Below are 7,128 nucleotides of genomic sequence, written 5' to 3'. Positions count from 1 at the left end.
AAAAAATTGGCCCCATTCACTGTGCCTCACAGTAACCTTGATTTTTGCTGCTTCTTTTTTTTAAAGAGATTTTTTGTGGTAATTAATATGCCACAAAATCTTTTGATTGAGCTTAACTTGTATTGAACCCAGAACATTCCTTTAACATCACCTTTGCAAACACCATCATGTTGGGCAAATTCCAAATGAGAGTGATTATCCTTATACCCTACTCACGCCAAAGGACAGAGCTCTTGATGTGGAAGGGAGCATGATTATACTGTATGAATGTACCCTTAGCTAACAGCCTTTGTGAATAAAATTCCCTTTCTTACTTTAGATTGAAACAACCCTTTGAGTGGTATCCCTTTCCTGCAGTGCCCATCAAGGCCGCAAAAATGCAGTTTGGAAAATGCTTGTTTAAGTATACTAAGTTTCACTATATACCATTATTCATTTATCACACAAAGAAATATCTGTAATGGTTGGATCTTATTTGTGCATTCAATATCAAAGCGCATATAAAATTTCATTTTTTTCTTCACCACCAATACTTATTTGCATGATAAGTGATGGTTTTGCTGACATACGTATCTGCTTGCCATTGTAATTGTTGAGTTTTTGCTTGCCATTCTTCCATGCAATTACAATGCAATTTATATGTCTTATTTGCAAGACAATCTAAATGATCACTGATTCTACTCTTGACACATATGCACATGTAGTCTCATTGTACATTAAAGCTAATTATGAATATGCATGACAAACTTGACAGAACTGGTAGGAATACACTGCACTGTAAACTGAATAGAGAAATGCAATGGACAGACAGACATAGAAACTTATAAACCATCGCAAACTGCTTGAGTATATTCAGATTACATATTAACATCCATTGCCCTTGTCTATGTCCATATAATAGCACAAACAAATGACAAACAAAGTTTCTTTCTGTTGTTTAAAATGTACATATGTTATATTATTTACTTATATTGAACAAAAATGTTATTTGGGACCATGTTGAATCTTTTGGCACTTTGGTTTAACTGATGTCACATTTTTTAATCACATGCAAGAGACAGAAAGCACAATAACTCAATATCATAGTTATGGACTACAACGAGCTCTTCCTAATCAAAAATATGCTTGAAGTTCTTCCAGGTGATTTGTACATTGTCAAGAACTATGTCTTAAGTATATTTTCAATGCTAATTGTTAATTTTATTAGATGTTTATGTTGTTCTGTATATATCACAGTTAACTGTACTGTATGCAACACTAGAGGAATGCAGAAGACAATAGTTTGGACTCAACCGTCCTATCACAGAATAAAAGGAAATACATTTGATTGCACTAGTTTGGTTTGTATTGTTTTGAAGTTTTCTTTTAATTTACAATGCAATAAATGCACAATGTAATTGTGTAAACCCTCTTCCAGTGGTTACTTTAACATATTGTACTAATGTGACAGTAGATCCAGCACAAGTTCTGGTAAAAGAAAACTAAATGAACTACCTGAACAAAAGTATTTGTGCTCTGGGGGAATGAAAAAAATAAATAAAAATACAATAAAAACATAGATAATGGAAAACGTATGGTGTATTATTCCCCCCACCCCCTCTGTCAGTCACTGTTGTGTCTTACAATCTTACTTGACAACATTGATTGGTTGTTATACATGTACATGATTAAAACAAAACAGGCATTTAGAATTGTAGGTGGTTTTGATTATGATGTTTTGTCAGTTGAAAGAAATTCCAAATGCCCACTAGAGGACAGAGCAGGATCAAATCTGGTCTGCAAGGAATAGCGATGTCTTTTGAATCAAATATTTTTAATGACTCGTTAGAACCGATTCACAAAGATTTGGTTGATCACCCAACAGTAAGGGATTGTTAACTAGAAATGCTGTTAACAAAATGGGAAGAATACTAATCATTGTTTATATAGGCAACAAATGTAATGATTTCATCATTAATGTTGGAACAATAAACAACATTTGAGGCTATCTATATACCCTAATAGTGAAAATCTTGTGATGAACAACCATTTTAATACAAAAGTACGTATAATGCTTACGTAAAAAGACCTAGTCATTTAATTGCGTAACTAACAGCGTTTGTATGAATGGGGCCTCGTAAGGAAACTGGTCACAGAAAGCACCTTATTTTCATTTACACAGGCTCTGAAGACAGAATTTTCCAGTTTTCGGACGCAGCCTTTTTGAATGATGAAAAGGTTTGAGTCGGTTTAATGAAATGGACCGTCCGAACGAACCGATTCCCTAAAATGAATCGGACTTTCCAACGCTAGCAAGAAACTCAAACGGATTTAAACGCTTATTCTGAATGCAAAACGGTTGTAATGGAACGTGCATTATAACTTTTGAAATATAAATCCCCTTCATTATTTGATAAATAATGTTTTTGACATTTTTTAATTTCGAAAGGGGGTTCTTAACAGCCCTGCAAGTCTGTAGAGATAATTGTGTGAATATATTATACTAACAAATGCAATGCCACATATAAGAAAACCGAGGATCAAGCGTAGTCAAAATCTCAGTTTTGTGGTGAAAATACTTTACCGAGTAAAGTATGTCAAACTAGTTTGTAATTGTGTTTACATGCATAGTAAAGCAGATATGCCATACCTCCACTCATTTCCTGCACTACTGAGTGGGTCACCCTGGTACAGGATCTCATTAACACATGCTAATTAACTGCCTGCTGTGTCTTTGTCTGGTGCAAGTGGTTGGTTGTGGGTCAGGAGGTGTTGCTGGAGTCTCTCTCTCTCTCACTTCCTCTTTCCCTCACTCTCAGTTGGTGTTCTAGCCAGAGCTGATTACTGGTGTGGTCTGATATGCTCTTAGTGTCACATCCCCTGACATCAGAACATAACAGTGTGTGTAGCAAAGCTCAAAGAGAGATTTGGCTAATGAGAGAGTTGGAGAAAGATAGACAGAAGTTGAAGAGTAGTGGTCTGGATTGACTGAGTAAAATGTAAAGTTTAAGAATGTAAAATTGATCCTCTTAACCCCATCACACTATTCTTCAAATTCACACATGCACCTGAACAAATGGACTTTGCTGTTTCCATATGGTTCTGCTCATTTCTATATGCTCCATTTCCCTATTCATTCATTTTTATCTGCAAATGACACAGCCATCTGTCACACATGAGGGTTTAGCTCTATCGGTGTCTCTGTCAACAAAGACTGAAAATCCATCTATGCAGGTTACATGCTTAAGGAGGGAAAAACTGCACTATAACTAACTTTAATACATCCTTTGCATCTATAGCACAGCAATACATCCTACATATGCAATGCATGTAGTAGGGTTTTTTTACCCTGCAAGTCTCCTAGGTTGTGTAAAAGACAATAAAATACAACAGAAAAAACAGACAGACAACAAATATTGCTATTAATAATGGGATTTGCACATGCAAATCAAACAAATGTGCAAATTATGATGGTATATGCAAATGAGTGAGCGGTTATTTTATTTGCAATAGTCATTAGACCAAATACACTAAAGTGAATGCAAACATAACACTTGGGTTCCTCTCAAAAGGAAATTAGGGAATTCACAGATCATTTAAGTTAAAGCAGAGTCGTTAGAAGGCGGGACAAGAATGTGCAAATGGTCCTATTGTCCTCCTGTCTGTGGCTATTGATGATTTGAAAAAACAATTTAATTGATTACTTTGGAGACAGACAAACTATGTTTGAATATGCAGGAAACTTGAAAGACAGCAAGTAGCATAATTTAGCTTGCATGTGATAGACCTCCAAAGTAAGAACATAGAACATGCACATACTGTAATGATTGAGGACGGAGGCTGACAAAGGTTGAGGATCCAAGTGCAGTTATCTTTATTTAAATAAATGGAAACAAACAGATATGAACAAACAAAACTACCACGATGGGCAAAAATGAAAACGAAACACGAAAACACTGGAACTGGGAACACTGGCATGGGAACGAACATCACCAACATACAACCACGTTCACATACAATCAACGAAAGACAGGGACTGAACCAAAAACCAGGAAATATATACATGAACATAGAACTAAGGGGCCAATGAACAAACAGAACACCAAACAAGATAACAAGATGACAAACAGAAGCAACTGGCAAACTTAAGGAGGGCAGGTGAAAACAATGAACAGTGAACACGAGGGCTGACAGGAAGACTATGGAGGTACAAGGGTGACAAAAGTGAAAACTAAGGAATTACAAACAATAAAACAAAGGGCAACAGTGAGACAAGACAGGGTAACCGTTACACATACACTTATACATGCACATACACATACACAAACACATACACATACACATACACTTATACATGCACATGCACATACACATACACATACTCTTATACATACACATATGGGGAACCAAATGTAATAATTAAAAAATTAACCATTGAAAAACTCATATCGTTTGATCATTAATCTAAATATTTCCTATGGTGGTTATGGGCCTGTTGAGTGTGATAAAATATTACAAATAACATAGTTTGAGGTTCTATTAATATCACACATGCCCTGCCATTTAATGTTGTGTAACATAAATCCATAATTTATCTTGTTTGATCGCAAATGAAGTGTGGTTATTTTGATCAGGATGAGACAAAGGTTTCCCAAAAGCCGGACTCATCAGAAAGTTTTAGTATTTTATTATGCTGTAAATTAATACGAAATATTTAAGATTCTGTACTATTTTTAAGTCAATTATCAAATAAGCAAATTTGGGACACTGACCATGCCATCTATCTCCTTACTTCCAGTGAAGCACACAATAAAAAAGTATTAATTTAGTACTACTTTGTACTATATGTGTGATAGGATTTATATATGTACAATAAAGGTGCCAATTTTTCATAGTACTGTGAAACAATAAACAGAAATTTGGCAATACGTTGTCTTACATAACTATTTGCATAAGATCTTGACCATCAACCAGAGAGGTTAAAGAGAGGTCAGAAGCCATCTCCCACCTTCTGATACCTCCTTCCTGTGTCTCCTGCAGCAGATTGTGTGGTGACACACGGAACTGTTGATTATTCATTTCCACCTGCTTTCCTGTGCTGTTACAGCAAGGGAATTCTTCTCTCATACATATTTCATTTGGTCTCCACCCTTGCTGCAGATAAAATGAATCTCATCCAAGACACCACTAACTGGTTCAGTAGGTTGTAATGCACAACATGCAATGTTATACCAAGGGTTTCCAGCCACATTAAAAACAAAACATTTTCTATAATTTACTCATCCTCACACCATCCCAGATGTGTATGACTTTCCTTCGTATGCAGAACACAAATAAAGATGTGTAGAAGAATATCTCAGCTCTGCAGACCCATACAATGCAAGTGAATGGTGACCAAACTTTGAAGCTCCAAAAAGCATATACAGGCAGCATAATAGTAATCCATAAGACTCCAGTGGTTAAATCAATGTCTTCTGAAGCAATTAATTGATTAACTCCTTTTTCACTGTAACTTGCCATTGTAGTTTCTAGGCACGATCATGATTTCAAGCTTGATTACACTGCTAGTACTTGATGCATTCTCAGAGCACTAGCAGGGATATTCTATACAGAGATAACAACATCCGCTTTTTAACATTGGAAAGAGTGTAATGGTCAACTTGCATGTTACGACAGTAAGTCCACGTTTGCGGACACCATACAAATGAAAGGGGACAGCTGTAAACTGACACCTACCTGTGGAAAACTCCACATATATTTAATTGCTTAGTGTAAAAAAATTGGAAGATTAGTGGATAGGCGGTCAGATCATTAAATGAACCTCACAAATTTTACATAAATTTGAACCTAACATTAATTTTCCTCACAAAAGCAGTTTATTCAGTGTACTTTAATGAAGCATCTCCTCAATAGACATCCATTACAAAAAAACGCCCCTTTGTCTCCTCACCAGTGTACTGCCCATAGAATATCTATGGGACTGCTGCATTATGCTATTTTAGGCTAAGCTTGTAGCTCACATTTGTTGAACGGTTCTGGTGCTAGATAGAGCTGGAAGGTGTAATCACACTTGAAAGCATGATCACCAGGGAAATGGCTGATTTCAAAATGTATAGTGAAAAGGGAGATACATTTTGGTTTGTTCTCATCCAAATCCAATTGGATAGCTTAAGAAGACATGGATTAATCCACTTAAGTATTATGGATTACTTTTATGCGGCCTTTATCTACATTTTGGAGCTTCAAAATTTTGGTCACGATTCGCTGGCATCATTTGGACATACTCAGCTAATATATTTCAATAAAAATCTTTGTTTGTGTTCAGGAGAAGAAAGAAAGTCATACACGTATGGGACGATATGAGGGTGAGTAAATGATGAGAGAATTTAATTTTTTTTGAGTGACCTATCCCTTTAAAGATGAGCATAGACAAAAGCATGTTTGGGATAAAGTATGTTTAAAAATAATGAAATTGCTTGTCTGAAATAATTCAGTGATATGCAATTAGACCATCTAATTGCAGTTGAAGTATTATCAAATTTGTAAGAGGGGGAAGGGAGGTGGCAAATGTTTGCATAAGGTCTATTCCTCTTAGCCTGCTCCCCCAGGAGTGTTTAACATACAAAGAAAACCTTGAAAGTGTCTGAATCTTTGTGTGCTGGATCTTACAGGCCACAATAACCTTCTGAAACTCCCTCTGGGCTGATGTTTTGGGCTGCCCATCAGGCCAATAAATTTGTGGCCACACACTTGTCATTAAATAAACTTCTGTGTGTCCAAAACAAACACAGACAGGGATCAAAGTGTAATTTGTCGAATAATAGTTAGTCTTGTATACAACCAAGCTTTCCTGGTTTGAGTCATAGGAAATTTTATGATAAGTCATGCAGAACACGTCAGTAAACATAGCATTACAGTACAATATCACATGACTTGAAAATTTAAAGTAAACCAAATATGCCTAAACAGATGTAGGCCAACTGAAGTTTTAATGTTCTCTTTTTAATGAAAAAAAAAAAAGACATCATAAATCAAAACAAAACTAAACATGTCCTCTCAGAATGAAATGAGGGAATTCTCATGTTAAATTACAATTTAAAGAAGAGACGTCGGAAGGAGGAACAAGAATGTGTTAAAGGCTCTATTGTC

The 7,128-nt window shown here is 35.8% G+C and overlaps 1 protein-coding gene across 1 annotated transcript in view; it reads left to right on the top strand.

Annotated features, from left to right (window-relative positions):
* zgc:158263 (ceramide kinase family protein) overlaps positions 1-7,128 on the top strand; it is an 867,176-nt gene that overhangs the window by 215,941 nt on the left and 644,107 nt on the right. The window lies entirely within an intron of this gene.

The sequence above is a fragment of the Xyrauchen texanus genome, chromosome 25 (genome assembly GCF_025860055.1).
Source record: "Xyrauchen texanus isolate HMW12.3.18 chromosome 25, RBS_HiC_50CHRs, whole genome shotgun sequence".
Classification (NCBI taxonomy): Eukaryota; Metazoa; Chordata; class Actinopteri; order Cypriniformes; family Catostomidae; genus Xyrauchen; species Xyrauchen texanus.
Note: the sequence above shows the minus strand (reverse complement) of the source record. Positions and strands in the feature narration are given on the sequence as shown.